This window comes from Periplaneta americana, chromosome 3 (genome assembly GCF_040183065.1).
Source record: "Periplaneta americana isolate PAMFEO1 chromosome 3, P.americana_PAMFEO1_priV1, whole genome shotgun sequence".
Taxonomy (NCBI): domain Eukaryota; kingdom Metazoa; phylum Arthropoda; class Insecta; order Blattodea; family Blattidae; genus Periplaneta; species Periplaneta americana.
Genome location: NC_091119.1, coordinates 85,823,799 through 85,845,445, shown reverse-complemented (window position 1 = coordinate 85,845,445; position 21,647 = coordinate 85,823,799). Strand labels below are relative to the sequence as shown.

General features: G+C 34.8%; 1 protein-coding gene across 2 annotated transcripts in view; it reads right to left on the bottom strand.

Moving 5' to 3' along the window:
* Positions 1–15,215, bottom strand: part of LOC138697127 (probable G-protein coupled receptor B0563.6) — a 47,905-nt gene extending 32,690 nt beyond the window's left edge. The window contains exon 1 of one of the 2 annotated variants that reach the window (XM_069822712.1): positions 15,119–15,215. The gene's annotated coding sequence lies outside the window, so the exon portion shown is untranslated. The remainder of the gene's footprint in view (positions 1–15,118) is intronic. The other variant, XM_069822713.1, reaches the window with a different exon arrangement.
* Between the last annotated feature and the right edge of the window lie 6,432 nt (positions 15,216–21,647).

Genomic DNA, 21,647 nt, shown 5'->3' with positions numbered 1-21,647 from the left:
TTTCAAGAATCTGCAAGAATAATTTGTTAATGAAAAAGCCAATCCACAATGGCTACTAGTTGAAAATGCAATCCGATGAATTTATCCCATTTGAAACATAAAGGCGAGTCATAGAAAAAAATAACCCTTTTTCAAATGTCAGGTGAAACCAGCAAGGAATTGTATGAATTAATACTTGACGACAGGTCTCCTAACTTACGTCATTTCGCAGCTAAGATGTTGGCAATATTTGAATCCACTTTTTATCTGAGAACTTTTTTTCTTCTTAAACTTGTTGAAAACCATGTATTGTGGGCAGGGCCGCCGAGAAGTGGGGGCAAAGGGGGCAAGTGCATATGGGACCGTGAGCAGTAAGGGCCCGTCAGATTAAGTGAGTCTGATTACTTTTTATTATCACGAATAATTATTCACAGATACATACTGGTACTATAAAATTTTGTAAGAATACTTGTTACATGAATCTGATATATTAACCAACAATAGTAGAATTAATACAAATTACCGCTTCATTATGTAAATGTTTAACTTTTATATAATAGAATATCGGTTTCCCACATTAACAATAATCGACACGACACTTGAGGGCTTCGGCATTTGCCTGAAATATGTTCCCGTCGCTTGTACCTAACACGTTCAATTGGCTTGTCCTCTTAACTACCAACCCCTGCTGGCCCACCACAATATGCTAGTGGACTCTCCCAAATCCAAGCCGGAGGATTACGTTTCCTTTTCAGTAGGGCCTACATACTATGTTTCGTGACGAAACTTTCGTCTTTTCGTTGTCGTTTTTCTAGTAAATTCTGTTCATTAGTGTTACCAGTGGACAATGGCCAAGTAGAAGCATAAGTCGGGAGCTGATAAGCGCAAGGAGAGACAGAAAGATTGGAAGATTAAGAAAGGGAGTACAACTTTGTTTGAAGTCGGTGTGAAATTGAGCGATGTTGGAAAACTAAAAAGTAGCAGACAGATTGTGTCATTGAATGTGTTGTTCGAAAACAAGAGCCTTTCCAAAAACAGTACTTCAGTATTTTCAAAACTGAAGAATGGAGAATATCTTCCCAGAGACTGGCTAGTGTGGAGTGAAACAAATCGGGGAAAATAGTACAGTGACTGATTTGTTTCAGTCCACACTAGCCAGTCTCTTGGAGCACATTCTCCATTCTTGAGTTTTGAAAATAATACTGGAAAAGCTATTGTTCCGTCACTTAGAAGGTTATTAGGCAGGTTGGGAGTACTTTTTCGAACAACAGATTCAATGACACAATTTGTCTGCCACTTTTTAATTTTCCAAGGTCGCATGCTACTTGCCATGACTCAGAGTTAGGAACTGGTGTGGGTAAATTTGTTTCATTTGCACATATTAACACATCATTTTTAATATTGTTTGTTTGTTCTAGTTCAATACTACTGTTATCAGAATTTTTTCTAGACAGCCATAACCATTAGTATTCACTTCTAAGACATATGAACTGTCTTCATTTTTGACAATCTGAACAGACAGTCTTGAGATTGGTTTATTTTCTGCACCTTCACTAGCAATGCTCAATTTCACACCAACTTCAAACACGAAGGAAATAAAAATGTATTCAGATTAACAATGTGTCAAGAAAGACTGAGTAACCTTGGCCTCCTTAGTCTGGAGAGCGATCTTGCTAGGTCTTTAAAATTTTGATGATATAATTGATGATTTTGCATCAATGAAGTCAATGAGAGTTGTTTGTTGATGTTGGCCTACAAGTCAGAAATTACAGATGTTTAAGAATAGTGTTTTATGGAGACGAAACGAAACAAACGACAATGAAAAGGCGAAAGTTTCTACTATGTAGGCCTACTGAAAAAGAAGCGTGATGAATATAATATATTGTGCTAATGTGAAGTTTTGCTAAAAGTTTTCAATGTAACAAAAGTGTATATTTTTAGACTCGTATTTGTGTATGGCGTTATGTTTTATTTATTTTGCAAATAATTATTATGGTCAGAATAATTGGTAACTTGTCATTTTAAATTTTTTTTTCAATGTAGCCCGAGCACAATATTGCACAGGGGCCCATAAATCCTGTCAGCGGCCCTGATTGTGGGTCCCTATCACCACGGCAAGGCGCGTCCTCAGGTTGCGGATCGAGGAGACTGCCTACAGATATGGAGGGTAGCTGTGAATATATTGAATAAGCAATCGCGGACAGCCGATGATGAGTGGTCCTCCAGCTTGGAGGTTGGGCGAAGGGCTTACAACCCATCACCGTAAAAAAAAACAGCTTGTTACGAAACCTCAAAATAAGTCTCGGAATCAGACTGATTATCTGGCACGACCAGAGCAAAGGAATAAGGTTATGAGATTTGGTACTTGGAATATTACAAGTCTATATAGAACAGGAGAGGTAACACTAATAGCAAAAGAACTAGCTAGATATAGAATAGACTTTTTGGGAATACAAGAGGTTAGGTTAGATCGGAATGGCATATCACAATTAGGAGATTATTTGTATTATGGGATAGGAAACAATAATCACCAATTAGGAACAGGATTCTTTGTTCATAAAAGAATAAAAATCAGCAGTAAAAAGGCCGAATTTATCAGTGATAGGTTATCGTATTTAGTACTGAATGGTAGATGGTGCGATATCGCAGTTATAAATGCTCACGCCCCTATAGACGAGAAAGACGACCATATAAAGGATAGCTTCTGCGAGGGTTTGGAACACACTTTTGATAAGTTACCTAGATATCACATGAAAATTTTATTGGGAGATTTCAATGCTAAAGTAGGACGGGAGGATATTTTTAAACCGACTATTGGAAAAGAGAGCCTACACGTAACCAGTAATGATAATGGAGTTAGGTTAGTCTACTTTGCCACATCAAAAATTTAATTGTCAAAAGAACAACATTCCCCCATAAAGATATACATAACTATACTTGGACTTCTCCAGATGGATTGACACATAACCAGGTAGATCACATCTTGATAGAGAAAAGAAGACATACTAGTATAGTAAACATTCGAACCTTCAGGGGGGCAGACTATAATTCTGACTATTATTTGGTAATTGGAGAACTAAGAGAAAGACTATTAGTAGCCAAACGAGTAGAGCAACAAATTAATATTAGAAGATTCAATATTCCGAAATTAAAGGACGAGGAAACTAAGCAACATTATCAGCTCGAAATTTAAAATAGGTTTACCATATTAGCAAGTTCCTACGAAGTTGAGGAAGAGTAAGATGTTAATAGCGTGTTGGAAAATATCCGAGATAATATCCAAATTGCAGCTGAGCAGAGCGTAGGTTATTATGAAAGTAAGAAAAAGAAACCGTGGTTTGATGAAGATTGTTGCATGGTAGTAGAAAGAAAGAAACAGGCAAAATTGAAATTCTTACAGGATTCAGTTGAGGCGAATAGAGATAATTATTTCAATAAAAGACGAGAAGTAAATCGTACACTTAGGAATAAAAAAGAGAGATTACTTGAAGGAAAAACTGAATGAGGTAGAAACAAATACTAAAAAATAAAAACATTAGAGATTGTATAAGGGCATAAAGGAATTTAAGAATGGATATCAGGCAAGGGTAAACGTGATCAAGGATGAGAATGGTGACTTGCTTGGAGATTCTCATTCAATCCTGAATAGATAGAAAAACTATTTTGGGCAACTACTAAATATACATGTCAAGCAGAAATGATCGGGACGAAATTGAAATACAACTGCTGAGCCATTTATACCCGAACCAACACTTTCTGAAGTCGAAATTGCGATAGAAAGTCTGAAAAATTATAAGTCTCCAGGTATCGATCAAATTCCAGCAGAATTAATACAAGAGAGTAGAAGCGCATTATCTAACGAAATTTATAAGCTTGTACTTGCTATTTGGGAAAAGGAAATTGTACCAGAACAATGGAAGGAGTCCATAATCGTACCCATATTTAAGAAAGGGAACAAGACTAACTGTAGTAACTTTCGAGGAATATCACTTTTGTTGACGTCGTAAAAATTTTGTCCAATATTCTTTTGAGAATATTAACTCCATATGTAGATGAAATTATTGGGATCATCAGTGTGGTTTCAGGCGTAATAGATCGACTATTGATCAGATATTTTTATTCGACAGATAATGGAGAAAAAATGGGACTATAAGGGTACAGTGCATCAGTTATTCATAGATTTCAAAAAGGCATATGACTCGGTTAAGAGAGAAGTTTTATATGATATTCTTATTGAATTTGGTATTCCCAAGAAACTAGTTAGATTAATTAAACTGTGTCTCAGTGAAACGTACAGCAGAGTCTGTATAGGTCAGTTTCTGTCAGATGCGTTTCCAGTTCACTGTGGGCTAAAGCAAGGAGATGCACTATCACCTTTACTTTTTAACTTTGCTCTAGAGTATGCCATTAGGAAAGTCCAGGATAACAGAGAGGGTTTGGAATTGAACGGGTTACATCAGCTTCTTGTCTATGCGGATGATGTGAATATGTTAGGAGAAAATCCACAAGCGATTAGATAAAATACGGGAATTTTACTTGAAGCAAGTAAAGAGATAGGTTTGGAAGTAAATCCTGAAAAGTGTATGATTATGTCTCGTGACGAGAATATTGTACGAAATGGAAATATAAAAATATGAAATGTATCCTTTGAATAGGTGGAAAAATTCAAATACCTGGGAACAACAGTAACAAATATAAATGATACTCGGGAGGAAATTAAACACAGAATAAATATGGGAAATGCATGTTATTATTCGGTTGAGAAGCTTATATCATCCAGTCTGCTGTGAAAAAATCTGAAATTAGAATTTATAAAACATTTATATTACCGGTTATTCTGTATGGTTGTGAGACTTGGACTCTCACTTTGAGAGAGGAACATAGATTAAGGGTATTTGAGAATAAGGTGCTTAGGAAAATATTTGGGGCTAAGAGGGATGAAGTTACAGGAGAATGGAGAAAGTTACACAACGCAGAACTGCACGCATTGCATTCTTCACCTGACATAATTAGGAATATTAAATCCAGACGTTTGAGATGGGCAGGGCATGTAGCACGTATGGGCGAATCTAGAATAGCATACAGAGTGTTAGTTATGAGACCGGAGGGAAGAAAAGACCTTTGGGAAGGCCGAGACGTAGATGGGAGGATAATATTAAAATGGATTTGAGGGAGGTGGGATATGATGATAGAGACTGGATTAATCTTGCTCAGGATAGGGACCAATGGCGGGCTTATTTGAGGGCGGCAATGAACCTCCGGATTCCTTAAAAGCCACTAAGTAAATAAGTAAGTAAACTTGATGGAAAATATTGCGTGTACACGTCTAACAGCCTATCATCTCGTAACTGATTGACGTTTATGTAGTAATAGTAGGCTATTCATCCTAATACAGACTCGTCCTGACCAAACAGTATAGGCGATATAAGTGATTATATTACATTGAGTGCTAAGTCATATCCATATGGCTTTATGATCTTAAGTCTGCCAGTAGAAATAAATAAATAAATAAATAGTGACCACATGAATGTTTATAATTACATACTGTATTTGACTTGATTTGAAATGCTTAATGTAATGGTATGCCGCAATACTTCTGCACAGCCCTCAACGGAAGAAAAGTCAAGTTCATGTGATGCAAAATCACGTCCGTTCTGGAAGGGGTGAACTGGATCACATTAACCTCCCTTATTTATGCCCATCCCTGGTCTATGATAAAGGAATTGTGTCCACAATTTAGGATCATATTTGCAGTAGACTTTTCGTCCCCGAAGTCAGACGTTCTACAATAGTGTTACAGCATTCAATCTGCATATTTAAGTGTGCTTAAATGCGACAGGCTCTTGTCAGTAGATTTACTGGCATGTAAACAAACTCCTGCGGGACAAAATTCCGACACACCGGCGACGCTGATATAACCTCGGCAGTTGTAAACGTCGTTAAATGAAACATAACATTTTAACATTTCAATTTGTATAACACTTTTCTACCTCTGACTGTGTTTACATCTCCACTGACAACAGCTACTGTAATGCACAGATTTGAACAATGTGCACGTGTTTCATACTGTGCATAATTTGCCGTGGATACTCTGATGTTTAATAATTTTATGCCTCTCTTCGACAGGGTAAAGTGCTACTACGTTATAAGTTGGCGGTTGGAAATCACTGCAATAGAACTAATACAGTAACCCATTTAATGGGAATAGGCCTATCGATACCGGAATTTTGTTTGTTAGTTTGAAAAAAAAAATGTTTTGACATTTACTGGTCGCGATTTATATTAATTTTACATTTATGCACACATGATCTTCGGAATAGAGATTACTGTCCCTCGAGTGCTCTAATGGATATTTTATGCCTCTGCCGATTGGGGAAGCGCTGTCCGACGTCATAAGTTTCCGAGTTGGAATTCACTGTAATATAATTAATAACTGATCGAGTGGGATTAAACTAGGTCGGTTTTTAATTATTGCTGGATTGAGTTTTAATAAACTGTATTACGATATTCACTGATCGCTCTGTGCGCCGTGAATAGGGCGTGCAGCTTTAACGTTGCATTGCCTACGGTATGTTTATCCATTATCAATGTGATGTCTTCTACAGGGTATTGTCTCGACACAGATCTGCCATATGTTCGTCTACTATTAGGTCGATAGACACAAAAATATCCTAAAAAGATAATCCTTCAAAATCTTCATTCACACGAGTAATTACTATAAAGGAGAGGTCAATTAAAAACAAGCTGCCTATAGAAACAACAGACAGCTTCCAAAAAGATCTTTAAACCTTTATTTGATTATAATTTTATCTGTGGTAATGTCACGAGAGGTCTGAGATTTCTGAGTGACATTTATTAGGACTACTTCGTGAATAAAATAAAAATGTAAATAATATATCCCTAAAATTCACAAAATATTAATAGTTGTATATTTACGAATACTTAACCTATTGAGACATTGTGAATTTCAAATAGATGGATATCGATTACTGCAATAAAGAAATTATATGTTATTCAGTAATGCCAATTGCGAAAAGCGAAATACAGGTTTAACAATGTTAATTACATGTACTGCGCTTTTCTTTTATTATTATAACAGAAATACATTTTCATTATCTGCTGAAATCATAATTTAATTTAAACATTTTATAATATAATTGCAAGTAACCTGATTAATACATTAATTAAATGAATTGCTGAAAAAGCAGTTATCAAATCTGAATGAAGGAGTGTAATTTTCTTCAGATAGCCTAAAATGGACATGGAATTAGAAGATGAAGATGTAGATGTGGAAGTAAGATTTCGCACTTTATTTAACACTTCATCGTTACATTATACACTACATATGCGCTGATGTTACATAAATTTGAACATCTGACTTTCTATTAATTGTTTAATTTCATTCACGTAATACAAATTTTATAGGCTACAATTATGTTAGGTTACCTGTGGGAGCGGGACCAATGTCAGCTGTGCCTTATTTCGACCGTTACTCCGTACTACAGGAAAGCATTTTCCATAGTTCGACAGACACATTCTCGCTGTAGTGTGTAAAGGAACTAAAGCTGCATCTACACAGTTCAATTTTCCATGCGCGTATGCATGCACTCTGGGAAGAATATTGAAAGAATCAAGTTTAAAACGTACGTTCAATTAAGATGCATGAAGATTTTGTGTCTACATGGTGAGCCGTTTTGAACGTCGTCTTCCTTGCGTAAATATATTCATTAATATTAAATATCAATATTGCACTCATTGCTTGAATGCGTAAAGTTGAAAGAAAAGTTTAACCGTGTAGATACATATTAATGAATTCATGCTCATCGATTTACGGGGAAACAGTTGGCGACACTGACTAAACAAAAGAACGACCATGCGATAAATTGATAGCGATAAACCTTATTTACTTACTTACTGGCTTTTAAGGAACCCGGAGGTTCATTGTCGCCCTGACATAAGCCCGCCATTGGTCCCTATCCTGAGCAAGATTAATCCAGACTCTATAACCATATCCCACCTCACTCAAATCCATTTTAATATTATCCTCCCATCTACGTCTAAGATCTTTAAAAATCTTTTTCCCTCCGAACTAACACTCTATATGCATTTCTGTATTCGCCCATACGTGCTACATGCCCTGCCCACCTCAAACGTCTGGATTTAATGTTCCTAATTATGTCAGGTGAAGAATACAATGCGTGCAGCGATAAATCTAGCTGCGAAAATTATCGCGATGCCTGACTGTGATTGGTTGGAATTCAAAATTTCATTAGACTTCATTGGTCGAAAATGGAATGACGTCATATAAACGAAATAGAAAGAATCCTGACGAATTATTATCAACGAGAGCACTAAAAGGTTCACAATACTTAAATTCTTACTTAAAAGTTGCATCAGTCTTACCCATGATCAGACATTCGGCCTATCACGTATGCGATCAGGGTTCGAGTCCAGATCAGGCCAGGGTCGTAGTGGCCATCCTTCCAAATATAATGCAATAGCCTATACCTGCATCAGTTTTCCTTCATTGTAGTGCAAGATATGTCCTCTCTAGCATCAAGTACAAACATCACTCAATTAGCAATAAACTGTTACATTTTCCGCTAATTTCCAAATCAGTTTTCTGTGTGTCACAGTTTATATTGGTAACCAACTTCTCATAGCTCACTTTTCCTTCACAGTATTTACCTTCGTATATGTTTTCAAAGGAGGTTTCTACCTGATGTTGTGGAAGGTTTCCTTTTTATGTAAAAATCTTGAATCGTTATGAAATCCCTCTCAGTCAAGTGCGGTGACGGCTCCCTTGGGGACAGATCGAGTAACCTGTAAGAAATCTGGGTACACAGCGAAGTTTAGCACAGTCAGCTGGTGTGGGTGAGAATGCGTCCAGTTGGAGTTCAGCGTAGGTAATAGTTCACTCATATGGAAGTAAAGTTTGAGTTTACATGATGACGACGACAACGATGGTGATTATGGTGGTGGTGTTGGTTGTAAAACCGTAGGGGTCTAATTAACGAGGAAGTTAATGTAAAATACTTAGCGATTAATTTTATGAATTTCTAAGATTTATCTCCAACAATTTAAGCGCCTGCATATCTCAGCTGGCAGTGCGCAGACTTACGATCAAGGACTGCAGTTTAAATCACGACGATGGTGCAGTTTTATTTTTATTTATTTATTAGACTGCTTATTTACTTGTTTATGTTTGTTTTGTTTGTTTATTTATTTACGAGGTCTTCTCTTCACTCCACCAGAAGTGAAATATACAGTCAAACATTAACAACAGTAGTGATACTAATAGCAATACTTAGGCCTATATGAAATCATTATCTTGCATATTAACGAGCTTACATATACCTAATGAAATATTGACTAAACATGACTGTTGTGGTGGTATAGTGAACAAAGCCATGATTAAGTGTTTTTCTCGGCGTTCTGCCTTTTCCCCTTCTCCAAGCCACTATCTTTCTTCACAATCTCCCTTTCATTAGTATCCTTATTTTGAAAAACAGGCAATCCACTTGTTTTTGTCCGGTGTCGGATCTACCTTCCGCGTAGTGGGTGTTCGTCGTGATTTGTCCAAAGATCGGTAGTTGGCAATGGTGATTATTTCTAGACTACTCAGAGATCTGCAGAGGGGATCGAAGCCTCGGACCAAGGCATAGATTTTCGCAATTCCTCAATTTAAGTTCATGTCTAAACAATTTAATTTGCAAAAAAAAAAAAAAAAAACTCGAGACACTAACTATTCAGATTATTTTTACCTATCGGCTTGTGTAGTAATCAGGCATTTCTCTCGGACCATTGCAGTGTGATAAGTATCCACTTACTCTAAGGAAATTATCATTAATATTAAGGGTGATAATATTACTATTATAATTGAAGAGTCCACTGCAAGAATGATGGATGTCACTTTCTTGCCGAAAATGAACCAAGACTGTCAATGCATAGCTTAAGACGTATAGAATGTACATAGAGAGTTATATGGCATTAACACTGATAGTCGTTGTCCAGTAATGATCGGAAAATCACAGTTAAGCTTTGAGCATTAATGGCCAGTTTGTCCAAATAGGCCTAATGTTTAATTTTGCTTAACGAATGTTAAATTAACAGTCTGTTTATTTTTAACGCTTTGTTAATGTGTTTTCCATTTTTTCAACATAATTTTGTTTAAGATAACCAACACTTAACTATAACGTCTGTTAATTTCCTGAAATCCTACATTTAAAGTTAACAAACAGTTAAGAATCTGTTAAGCCAAACTGGTGTTGAAAACATGAAAAAACTGTATTTAACTGACTGTTGAGGGTTTAACAGTCGTTAAGTGTTCTAACAATGCTTGGAAAAACCGGCCATAAGTATTTAAAACTTTCAATTGCTTCTCCTGAAAAATGTATTCCAAATGACATCCATCATTCTTGCAGTGGACTCTTCAATTGAAATTAATTATTCCACAGCCGCGTCTGTAACGTAGACGGACGGGCGCCAATGTATTTACTTATGAGTCTGTGTATTATTGATATGAGCGCTAGTCAGTCCAAAACCAAGTCACATCATGAGTTACACTATGCCAGAATATTCTGTGACCTATCATACGTGTACACATTATAAGGGTCACAATGACGTCAGTTACGCCAAGGCATAAAACTCCATAATGTGAGCTGGGAAACACACAGATATTCAGACAAGATTACGAGACGTGTTGGTCTCTTAGTTTAGTTTGTTTCATTTCATCATCATTCTGTACTATCAACTTATATTTCCCGATTGATCAATACATTTAGTGTTGGCAGCCCTTAGTTGTTAAAGTACTTATTGCAGGTATTTTACTTACCTACCTACAAGGCACTCCAAGATAAAAACTTCATATTAACTTCATCACAACAGTAACAGAGCTCTGCAAACAATGGGCGAAGAGTATTTTTTTCCTGCTTCACGGTGCTTCATCGAAGAAAGAGTGTAATAAAAATTATGTTATATTTAACATGTAGAATGACCTCTTAAATTTGATACATCGGTCTCCTTCCACGCTGAGGCATAACCTACTTGGAAGAGTTCATTATAATCCATGGAGGAGGTTTGCAACATATTTAAAAGAACTGATATTTAGTTGTGCTTTCACATAGACGCGATACAGACCGTGCAGTGTTGGCATTACTCACATAGAGATGGATAAATAATAATAATATCAATATTTTCGGAATATTCTCTTGTGCTTACATAAATTCTTGTGCTTACATATTCTCTTGTGACATGTCCAAAATGACAAAGTGTTGGAAAATCGCAAAAATTATAACTAAGTTAAATTAAAATATTTATATATATATATATATATATATATATATATATTGTTTCTAATTAGATCACTATGGATACATACATTCAGGATCTATGAAAATTTTAATTTTTTAAGTCTGCTATGGTTTTTCTTTTACGATTTCCCAACGCTTTGTCATTTTGGACGTGTCCCCTTTTGCAAATCGATGACAGAATTACAGTATAGACCTACTAGTTAATAATTGTCTGTGGCTCAAAAAAGAGTTCTTTACTTATTCTTTAATAATAGATTATTTTCTGTTATAATGCATTATTATTATTATTATTATTATTATTATTATTATTATTATTATTATTATTGGATTAACCGTTATTCATAGCTTATTTCATTGTTTTCATTAGATATACTCACACTTTATAGCAAATTGTATTTATTTATCCTAATTCCTGTATAGATGTCACATATAATGACAGAGATTTCTTCAAATCCCCTGTCATATTTTTATTTGGCTAAATGATAGGAAAAAACCACTATGCATCGAATATCAATTTGCAAACCATATAATTTTGAAGTACTGAAGTCTTATATGAAGTCGGAGGATTTCATTTCATGCTCCAGCACTCATTTCAAATCAATGACTTTGGCATCAGGGATGCTGAGAACATATGAATCGGTTATTTGAGAAACCACACATGTCCTTAGCTATAAGACTTGAGAAAACTGCATGCAGCTTATAAATATTGGATGTACTTTCTCATCCTGTTAGAGTGACTTTTTCATATGAATTGCAATATTTTTAAATATCTTAAATAAACGTTTAATTATATTTTAGAGCGCCAAAGTGCCCTAAAGTTCGTGGACATGTGTTGTTTCTCAAATATAAAAAATGTTTTCAGTAAGAAATTACAATTTATATTCAGTTTGTACGTAAGTTAATGAGAACGAAAGCTATTGAAGTTCAAATTTAGTACATAATGTATTTTTTCCTTCATATTACATGTGAAAAGAAAATTCTAAAACGTTTTGAAAAGAACATTCTAAAACGTTTTAAAAAGAAAACATATCTTATTGAAGTTCCACACTGCAGCTCATCAGGTGCGCAATCTCTGTTATGACCAGGCCAGAAAAATATATCTTCATAAAATCTTGTGATTTCATCCTCTTACGGGAAATACTGTCAAGACAGATCATTTAAACTGAGGTGGACATGTCTACCTTACTTTATACTGCAAACATGTAAATGCATGTGTTAATATCAGAAATACAGTAAACTCGTTTTGACTAAAAATGGACTTGTGTGGTTTCTCAAATAACCGATTCATACTTTATCTCCACTTAATATAATTAGGAAGTAAAAAGTATCAAAGTTTCGAAAACACATTGAGGTCTACTCCGTGAAGACGCAGGGTGATTGGCAACCAAATTATTTTCTCAAGTCTAGGACTAATATCTGTGGCTCCGAAAATAATTTTGAATGTTAGCACTATGAGCTTTGAACCATTCAGTGCTCGCGTTATAATTTGTAACCAGCATTCGCGCGGATTACATTTGTAAATCTATTCTTAATAATAATTATATTCTTTTGCATGTAATTTTACAACATGTAGGATAATAGTAACATTACTTTACTGAATCTATTAAGCTGTGTGTGATATAAGAGTATAACTATATTTGAAATTTAATATTTAAATCAGTGATGTCAATATAGTATAATGAGCAGTATTATGATGCAAAGAATGTAACTCCATTGTTATTACTATATAGACTTATTTGTTAGTTATTATTATAAACCAAACTACCAAACTCTAGGGTTAATATTTGCTACTCCTAAAATTTAAGTCATTATTGAGCTCAAGAACATTTGTGTTTTATATAAGAATAAGTCATTGTTCTGTATTATCAAATATGTCCACGTAATCATTTATACTGTAGGATAAAATAACCACTGCTTACTTACTTACTTATTTACTTGCTTGCTTACTTACTTACTGGCTTTTAAGGAACCCGGAGGTTCATTGCCGCCCTCACATATGCCCGCCATTGATCCCTATCCTGAGCAAGATTAATCCAGTCCCTACAATCATATCCCACCTCCCTCAAATCCATTTTAATATTATCTTCCCATCTACGTCTCGGCCTTCCCAAAGGTCTTTTTCCCTCCGGTCTCCTAACTAACACTCTGTATGCAATTCTAGATTCGCCCATACGTGCTACATGCCCTGCCCATCTCAAACGTCTGGATTTAATATTCCTAATTATGTCAGGTGAAGAATGCAATGCGTGCAGTTCTGCGTTGTGTAACTTTCTCCATTCTCCTGTAACTTTATCCCTCTTAGCCCCAAATATTTTCCTAAGCACCTTATTCTCAAACACCCTTAATCTATGTTCCTCTCTCAAAGTGAGAGTCCAAGTCTCACAACCATACAGAATAACCGGTAATATAAATGTTTTATAAATTCTAATTTCAGATTTTTTCACAGCAGACTGGATGATATAAGCTTCTCAACCGAATAATAACAGGCATTTCCCATATTTATTCTATGTTTAATTTCCTCCCGAGTATCATTTATATTTGTTACTGTTGCTCCCAGGTATTTGAATTTTTCCACCTCTTCAAAAGATAAATTTCCAATTTTTATATTTCCATTTCGTACAATATTCTCGTCACGAGACATAATCACACACTTTTCGGAATTTATTTCCAAACCTATCTCTTTACTTGCTTCAAGTAAAATTCCAGTGCTTTCCCTAATCGTTTGTGGATTTTCTCCTAACATATTCACGTCATCTGCATAGACAAGAAGCTGATGTAGCCCGCTCAATTCCAAACCCTCTCTGTTATCCTGGACTTTCCTAATGACATACTCTAGAGCAAAGTTAAAAAGTAAAGGTGATAGTGCATTTCCTTGCTTTAGCCCACAGTGAATTGGAAACGCATCTGACAGAAACTGACTTATACGGACTCTGCTGTAGTTTCACTGAGACACATTTTAATTAATCGAACTAGTTTCTTGGGAATACAAAATTCAATAAGAATATCATATAAAATTTCTCTCTTTACCGAGTCATATGCCTTTTAAATAACCACTGCTACAATAGAAAATACGTATGAAAATGTCTGATGACCGGCTTACAGGAATAAATCAAATTTTAATAAGGAAATCGAAAAATATGCTCTTATATTCTATCCTGTAATCCACTCTAAGAACATACATATTAATATATGGAAAAAAGTCACAATTACATCCAAACACTCCAACATCAAGACTAAACTGTAACAGGAAAGTACTGAAAATTTCACGCTATCAGCATTGAAAGCGGAGATGTGATGGCAATAAACAACAGTGGATTACAAATGTATGCCACGCGAATACTGGAGGGTTATGCACTTCGCTGTTATGAGTAAAAGATGCTGACACTGCTTCTCTTTTACTGGTAATGAAAACATTTCACTTATAGTGATGCTACTAAATGTTTAATAACGAAGAGTCATTGTTTTATTAGATTTTTTGTTTATTTTTAGAATTTTAAAATTATTTTTAGGTTTTTATTTTATCATGAGTGATATAGCTGAGTTACTAACAAAAAAGTTTCCAACAGGTACTACACAATAAAATTGTGAGCGATGCCCCATAAAAATTATAGGCTACTTCTAATACCTCCACTTGTAATAGTGCATTTTTTAACCAATAAATATTTCTCCACTCGCCAGAGCCACAATTTGCTGCCACGTACAATATGCGTTAAAACTATCTCTTTTATATTCTCTCTCTTTTAGTAGCCTGAAGCATTAAATCTAGTGCACTAGTTTACAAGTCAGGCTTATGAATAGAAATTGTCGTTTCTGAAGTTGGTACTTACTCTTGGCAGAACTGGAGGCCTTGTGTCAAGCGGTCAGTCGGTTACATAGGCGCTCCATCTCGGCGAGTTGGCGGATCGCTACTGTCCTCGCCTTGTCGGAGTACGTGGCGTCTGCGCCGGCGTCGTGTATCCACGTGCGCGTCTGATTTGACCTGGGAGGCTAGTACTGGCGTGGCAGTGGTACAAATAAAATAAGAGCCCGGGTTTTCATTTATTGAACATGTTACATTCCCTTTCTTATACAGATGTAGGGGGGGAAAAAACGTATTCGTAAATCACAATATCGCGTATATTTCTTAACCACTTCCCTGATTAACCCGAGTTAACTCTGGTTGCTAATTTGTGTCAAAATTTTTTAACCCGAGTTAATTCGTTTGAGTCCCATTTTCGCTGCTAAGGATTATATCCCGAATATAGGTTTCCATTCTTTAATTAACCTTTTCCTCACTAGATCGCTACAGAAGTTAGTGATATTGCTATATCTGGTGGTGTTTTTTGTACTTCTTCCTTGCGAGTGGAATTCTATGCTCATATAGCATTCACACACAGTAGTGAGTAGATGCTAGTTAATTTTGGCGGTTTCTGTTTGTGTTTAGTGTTTTTTATGCTGTTTTGTGTAAAGATGGGTCAAGTTAGTGATTCCGAAACTTTTGATCAGGAATATATTCCTGTAGAAGATTATGAGATGAAACATCGGTATCAGAAGACGAAGTTATAGACCAACAAACAAATTCAGATCAGTTGATGTCGCGTCTTTTCGACAGTGGTTTGAATAGAAGACATCTGGCACCATTTCTTCTGCACCTCCGAGGTCCCCATTCCCTGAAATTTTAACATTGTTTCTGATAACGATAATTCTCAATTTTTAAAATGAATCTTTAATAATGACCTCATCAACATTATATTCGAGGAGACGATTCGGCATGCTAATAAGTGTTCACAGAATGCTGAAAATAATTCGTGGCGGCCTACTACAGACTCTGAAAACGTGTACTTTTGGGCATAGTGATACTGCAGAACATTATTCACAAACCTGAAGAAAAAATGTAGGCCTACTGGTACAAATATTCAATGACTGCTACACCATTCTTCCCAAAACGCTCTCATATAGAAGAGCAGATACTACTGTCCGGAATGCAATGTGCCACTGTGCGTAATACCCTGTTTTCGAGTCTATCACACGACAAGCAACATTTAACGCTTGATAACAGCATTGGTATTGTACCTCATAAACTAATCCATAAAAAAACATAAGTTGGTAAATAGTTCAGGAGAAAATCAAAGTAGGACAACTACCAGAGCTGGAATCAAGGTGCACGAGATAACTCGGGATAATAATTCAGGTATGAATGTATGTCTATTTCATAGTGATTTTTTAGGTATGTAAGAAAATTAGTGATGTACAGTGATTCTGCAATATTAAATGATCTCTCTACGAAAATAAAAAATATGATACTTTTTTCACAAAACTGGTAAAATATATAGTAAGGGAAGAGGTTAAAATTTAACGTTTCATATATTTTCATACCGACACAATTTACATATTTATGTATTATTCTGCACACAAACTATGTTTTAATTTTCTGTTGTGTTATCATTTTAAATGGGTATAGTCGGTGTTACCAACTATGTTTAAGACAAGTAAATTTTAGATATTTTCGAAGAGTACTGGGTCATCGCTTGGGAAGACATAAAATAAAGACTCTGTAATACGAAAATTGTTGCCATATTTTTTTTTCGGTAATCTGTATATATTTCCAGAAGTACGAAAATTTTAACAGAGTCTAAGGGGTTTTCGTCAATGTAATGATGTTCCAGAATTTGTTTATCGCAGCTTTTCGTCACATAAGTACGACACATCATAGTACACACAATTTTCCATTTTTTGCTGTTTAAAGTTTTGATATCGCAATGAGCAATAATTTACAGTTCATCCAAGAAAAATAAATGTTTTGCGACACTATAAAAATAAAAACCATGGAAATATTTGATGATAATATAAAAATGAAATCATGGATGTTTGGCGATATTATAATAATAAAAACCATTGAAATGTTTCACGATATTATAAAAATAGAAATCGTAGAAATTCTTTGCGATATTATAAAAATAGGAACCTTGGAAATGTTTTGCTACATTATAAAAGTAGAAGCAACGGAAATGTTTAGCGATGTTATAAACATAGACCCTATTGGAATGTTTTGTGATGGTATAAAAATAGAAAACCATGGAAATATTTTACGATAGTATAACAATATAAACCACGAAAATGTTTTTGATACTATAAAAATAGAATCCATGGAAATGTCTTGAGATGATATAAAAATGTAAGCCATGGAAATGTTTTGCGATATTATAAAAATAGAAACTGTGGAAATGTTTTGCGATATTATGAAAATAGAAACTATGGAAATGTTTAGCGATATTATAAACACAGACGCTATTGGAATGTTTTGTGATGGTATAAAAATAGAAAACCATGGAAATATTTTACGATAGTATAACAATATAAACCACGAAAATGTTTTTGATACTATAAAAATAGAATCCATGGAAATGTCTTGAGATATTATAAAAATGTAAGCCATGAAAATGTTCTGCAATATTATACAAATAGAAACTGTGGAAATGTTTTGCGATATTATGAAAATAGAAACTATGGAAATGTTTTGCGATATTACGAAAATCGAAGCCATGGAAATGTTTGTAATATTATAAAATTAGAAGCCATGGAAATGTTTTACGATATTATAAAAATAGAAGTTATGGAAATGTTTTGTGATATTATAAAAATAGAAACCATGGAAATACTTTGCGATACTATAAAAATAGAAGCCACGGAAATGTCTTGCCATGGAAATGGTTTGTAATATTATAAAAATAGAAGCCATAAAAATGTTTTGCGATATTATAAAAATGGAAGTCGTGGGAATATTTTGCGATATTATAAAAATGGAAGCCATAGAAATGTTTTACGATAATATAAAAATTGAAATTGTAGAAAATAAATGCTTTGCGATACTATAAAAATAGGAACATGGAAATGTTTTGTGGTATTATAAAAGTAGGAACCATGGAATGGTTTTGCTACATTATAACAATAGAAGCCATGGAAATGTTTTGCGATATTATAAAAATAGAAACCATGGAAATGCTTTGCGATACTATAAAATAGAAGCAATGAATATGTTTTGCGATATAATAAAAATAGAAGTCATTTAAATGTTTTACGATATAATGGAAACAGAAGCCATTTAAATGTTTTGCGATATTATAAAAATAGAAACCACACAAATGTTTTGTGATGATATAAAAATAGAAGCTATGGAAACGTTTTGCGATACCTGTATGCGAAAGATCAGTTATTTCCAGCTACAACTCGGGATGAAAATTTCCTGTTCTACCTAACTTGTGCATGAACAACCTATGCACCGCTATCCCTCTTTCATTGCGTCCTTGTAGGGGTAGAGAAATAACCCGCGCGCTGAGTAATCTGTCCATGGCGCGCGCTTGCCCGTACAGGCTTGAATAAGCACCACTGCACTAATACGTACACAACGTATTTCATATAGTGATGCTGTCTGTCCCATGTGTAATCTAACATCTCAGGGGTACTTAATGATTTCTAAAGCTGAAACAGTCTTAGCTTTGAGATTGTTCTTCGGGTGTTGAGAATTTGGAGGCCAAATAATTGGTCAACTAGTTAATGGTAACTATATGTTATTCTTTCTTATTTCGCCTAATGAGGTGGTGCGCCATCATGATGGAACAACATGCCCTTATTATTTTACCTTTGCATCTGTGGTATGAGAAGCAAATATTATGCTTTTCTGGAGAATTACATTGAGTAATGCCTGAACACGTTGCTTGTGATAAGGATAGAGTTTCAGATAATGTTACATAATCGTCTGAGACTCTTCTTAGGACGACTTACTATCATAGAAGCGCTGAAAGCAGCTTCAGTTTCCAAACACGCTTCGGTCACCAATGTGTGGCATGTTAACAGGTCCACTTTCCTTAAACGTTCAATATTATAGCATTATAGACTTGTAATTCGGATCTCTATGATCAACATACTCATGGAGAAAACGACGTCGAACTCAGGTTACACTTTCAAATTTTGAAACCAAAACAAACATTTCGCTCATTGGCTTGCAGTAAATGGCATTTTGTTTATTCAGTCGTTGTTAAGTGATAATCTTCTTTTGCTCATTTCTTAAAGGCTACAAAACTCCTGTGTTTTAACTTCATATTGAAACTTAAATAATTTTTGTGTCACTCCTGATAGGCTATTTTTTTTATAATAGCATATTTTACTTTTTGTCTTCCAAAACGGATTTGACGATATTTTCATTTTGTCAACATTCATAAGCTCTGACTTTTTTTTTTTGTCAAATTGATAATCAAATTTGTAATTTAATTTTGGCCTATCAGTTCAGTTGACCACCGCTAATTTTTTCAGCTCCACTCATTTGCCATAACAGTATATTCGTTGGAAATAAAAATCGTGTTTGTGACGTACACAAATTTACTACACCATTTTCGTAAAATGGCAGAACATTTTGATGCCGCAGTGATGAACTGGTATGTAAAAAATATAAGATCTCAATACAGATCCTGTTGGAAATTCTGGATATAATTATATATATTATAAAGGGCTTTCATTTCAAAACTTTCCAGTCTTTATTTAAATTAAATTCAATATAAACAGAAAACACCTCAATTTAGATATTGAGGTGGAAGTCTGAAACCAGGCTTAGTTGCATATTAGATTTCACCCCCATCCCCCAGCAACTCCCACTTTTAAATTTCAAATGGCACCTCTATATTTTTATACTTAAATGTGAAAGGGTATTCAAGCGTTTATACACCTCATTCATTTGTTTTCACATCTTTTGTTTTCTATCGTCGCTTGGAAGTCTGTATTTTTGTTATTATCAGTTGATCGTAGGATGAAAACACAGTTTTTTTGTGTAATTTCCTCAATTTTATCAAGAAGAATGATTTCTGTTCTCTCTTGAAGGGTACACATTATTTTAAAAAATAATTTAATACACAAGCATGAAATGCTCAATAAGTTTTTGTAGCTTTATTCTCTTCAGTTCTAATCAACAATAACAGGCTACAGTCATACAAGCTTTAAATGAGTTAGTATTGTCTTGAAGTTCAACAAAACAAAAACACACCTCTCGGTCCCTATACGAGCACTTAGCGTTGTCTCAGTGTTCTACAGGGGCCTATTCCACAAAGGTATGGTGTTGTACATTACAAGTAAATTCTCTAGAAAGTAGTAAAAATACTAGAATTCCTGTCCCACAAAAGATTTGCCTACACCCACTCCATACTTACAAATTACCAACGAAGTTTCATGATTGTGTTCCACAGAGTACTAGTATTTGTAACTCACTAGTGAATTGTCAAGTATTCTCTACCAATGAAAAGAGACTAATACATACATGTACAGGGAAATTATTGTACTGCACTCCATGGCTCGCGCGGCATTTGCCGGTTAGCTTATCAGCGTCTAGCTTGCATTTCATACGCCCTCCGTTCCACAACCTAATACCCTCCCGTTACTAATACGGTTTAAATATATTTATTTCATAATATAAATATATATTTTGATAAATATATGCTATTCCCTTCAAAAGAAACAATTTCATTTCCTTTGACATCATTTCAATAATTTTGTAGTGTTTGTAATTTCGTAACAATTAAATTTGGGGATGAAGATCGTTATTAGTGGCATCTGTTGGCTAATATGGTTAACTATCAAGGAGCATTATGCGGGGATCACGGAAGAACATGACGATAATAAGGAAGTAGATTTTTCATTATTAAACCAGTAAATTAAAATACTAATATTGCAGGGTTACGAAATTCATAGAATCTACGAATCTTTGCTGTATGGCCTACCTTAAAACACATTACGATTAAAGAGACAAACATAACCTAATTCGATGAATAAAATACGAAGATAACAAGCTGCTTCTTGTTATGAAGTAGTATGTTTATTGATATGACGTCACTAGTAGCGATTCATTGATAATGTACAACACACTTTAATTCTTTCGTGGAACAGAAAGATACAACTCCATACTTTTTATCTTTCATCAGTAATTTGTAATGTACAACATCATACCTTTGTGGAATAGTCCCCAGATCTTACATTTTATCTCTGCCGGTCAGTGACCGTTAAATTTCAAGTACCTTGTCTTAGTCGTGGGTGTAGCGTATTAAAAAGTATTATAACCTTTCTGCCGTCTGCTTTCCTCCTCACCGCAAATGTGACGTTGGACAGAGGCAAAGGTAAAATAATTATAATATTTATACATTGATCTGGAGCTGTACTGACACGCATTTCGCGTAATTTCATGTCACTGTGTGCTTTCACTTGAATTTCAGACACGGCTGACAATAGATAGGAAATTTCCTTGCTCCCAGTCTGAACCCGTTGGATTGTCATCGTGAGCCGAAATTTATCTCTATATCGGTCGTACCAAATAATCAATATCTTATATACAGTATA